Below are 2,919 nucleotides of genomic sequence, written 5' to 3'. Positions count from 1 at the left end.
CACAGACACTTAAAACTTAATTATTTGAGTGCAAAGACAAGTATTTTAACTTCTAACATTTTCTATAATATATTTGACTGTTTTTAAATGATTAATCCAAAGAGAATTTGTTCATTTTTATTTTAAAATCCACCTTTGTTAAAGTTTAACCATTAATAGAAGTTGATAAATCCTGTTTTTTCCTTCATGCTTTTTCCTTCTGACTGTTTTTCTATAAAAGCTTTTTAATGTTTACCTCATCAAAGCCCCTGAGGCCAATTCTCAGAAGAACTTTTCATTTGTTGGAAAGGTACAAAGATTTCTCCCAGTAATTTTAGTGGAATCAAACGAACACCTTCCGTCTTTCTAGGTAAAGCTATAAAGGGTTGTGTAACCTGAAAACAGGTTCTGGATCAGTCCAAGAACACACAATTACTGATGGATTCCCAATGCTGTGTCCATGTGTTGAGAAGTCATCCCAGACAGTGACTTTATTTACACAGCAGGAGAATCATGAGTTGAAGTGGATAGAAGTTGAGGTGAAGGATCTGAAGGAAGGTTTTTGTCTTTTGAAGGTGTGACATGAAGGACAGCTCTGTTGTCAGCGTGTGCAAACAGGTGGGACAAATTCCATCCTCAAATTATGGCAGCGTCTAGGATTTTTTGCTATCAAAAATGGATTTTAAACCAATGATTTCTGTTAAACCTGTTTGCTTTGTGATTATGTGGTGTGGCCAAGGTTTGTTTATGTCCACTACATCAGCTGTTGGTGAACTGATAGAATGATGTAAAAGCCCTAAACAATAATTTGATGTAATTTTGTGGATCTTGCTTTATTACTTACTTCATCAGCGAAAAAGTTAATGTTTTGTGACCACCAAAATGAATTAATCTAATTCTTTAAACTTTAATTATTATCACAATTATTAGAGTAAAAAGGGGAGTGGCTTTATTGTGAGGATGGTGGGAAAAAAACTTCCTAAATAATTAAGTATTTCTCTGCTGATAGTCATAATTTTTAATGTGAGGAGCAGCTCCTGATCGACTGAAGGGTTAGAAGACATCTGACCAACATTCTGCTGCTTTCAGTTTCTGGAACATGCTGACAGTAAACACATGTTCAAATAGACGGTTTAAAAAATACAAATTAATTTGTTCTCTGATCAATAAATTATATTCTAATTTAAAGTGGACCCCCCATCAGATTCCAACAGTCCATGGCTCCGATGTCACATGCAGCACACTGTGTTTACAGAAGTAAACATAGATGCTACATGTTAGCATCAGTTCTGAAGTTGTTCTACTGTTAGAGCTACTACATGATGGTCCAACACGATTGTTTGGTCTACACTTGATCTTACATCTTCTAACCTGCTACGGTGCAGAATTTAACTTSTAGAATGAGATCAACTGAAAGTAGAAAAAAAACTAGTTATTGATTGCATCAGGCTAGTTTCAGAATGATCTGATCCCAARGTTGGCATCAGTAGGACCACATGTGACAGTGTATGGGCCACATGTGGGTCACACTTGCATGCAGTGTGAATTTAGTCTTTCTTGGTTTTCAGATGAATTGTGAGCTCAACAAACGCAGGACTTGAATTTATTGTATGGGGTGCTGGTCGAGGCACGGTTTTGAAGAATAAAGGAATATGAAATGTATTTAAYTTATCATTGCTAAAGTGATATTAAATATTCTGATGTTCCTGCAGAAAGTACCTCATGGTTTACCAAAACTACACTTGAACTGTGAATAARCATAGAATTCTGTGTAAATAACTGTTGAAAAGTTGACAGTGGGTTATAGAATAGTGTTAACATGAACCACAATCAAATATTAGAGAATGGAGCTATTCTAGTTGGCAGCATTCCACTTTGGTCTCGTCCTCACTTGAACTTGCTATTAGTCTTGTCCATAAACTAAGATAATTTGTAGAACCATCTACAACAGGTAATATGGTTTAGAACCTTTCTACAGAGTCTCATTTCCCCATGACCAATACAGTATATAGCTTTAAGATGCCGACATGTAGATTTTTACTGATGTGTGTAAAAACAAACAAATCTTAGAACTAAACTGTACTCTACTAAACTGTAAAGCATTATTAGCATTAATAAAAGAACACCTGTTAATGCAGGTGACTGAGGAGAGCTTCAACAGTTTCACATGGTTTCACACTGTGTTGGTACCTGAGCCACTCGGACCCTACCTGACTAAGCAGCTCAGACACATTGCAGGGCCATGCTGGGTCCTTCACTCACCATWGTTGAAGTAGTTCCTCAGGGCTCTATATTAGGACCCTGCAGTTCATTCTCTATATACACCACAAAGAGCAAGAAACAAAACATTGAAGCATATCAAATAGGTGGAATCTGACCTGGGCCTCTCAGAACCGACTGGACTGATTGCAGTAGAAATGACTGGTTGTGTTCCAGCAGTTATAATAATTATCTTTGTGATAATTGATTTAATTCTGCATTTTATGCAGATGACAGTGATCTATTGTTTATCATCATCATCATCATCATCATCATTATCATCATCATCATCATCATCAGCTCAAAACCTTTAATTCACTTTAATTTAGTATTTAATACTGTTCAGTCCCATTTCACACAACTAAAGTTGGTGTTCAATTTTTTTAAAATACTTTATTGATCCTCTGGTGGGAAAATTAATTCTCTGCATTTTTACCATCACGTGTGAGCACATGTGGCACAGTGGGGCATTTTTGTTTTGCCTGGAAAGCAGCTTAGGGGTTAAGGGTCCAGGGTGGGGCTTGTCGATTTGGGGAGTTGAACTGGTGACCAACCCCTTAAATGCTAGGGCTGTGTATTGGCAAGAATTTGGCGATACGATACATGTCATGACAGAGGGGTCACGATATGATATATCCCGATATATCCCGATATATTTCGATACTGTAAACAAGGCAATAT

Source organism: Austrofundulus limnaeus, unplaced genomic scaffold (genome assembly GCF_001266775.1).
Source record: "Austrofundulus limnaeus strain Quisiro unplaced genomic scaffold, Austrofundulus_limnaeus-1.0 Scaffold169, whole genome shotgun sequence".
In the NCBI taxonomy this organism is placed as follows: Eukaryota; Metazoa; Chordata; class Actinopteri; order Cyprinodontiformes; family Rivulidae; genus Austrofundulus; species Austrofundulus limnaeus.
Note: the sequence above shows the minus strand (reverse complement) of the source record.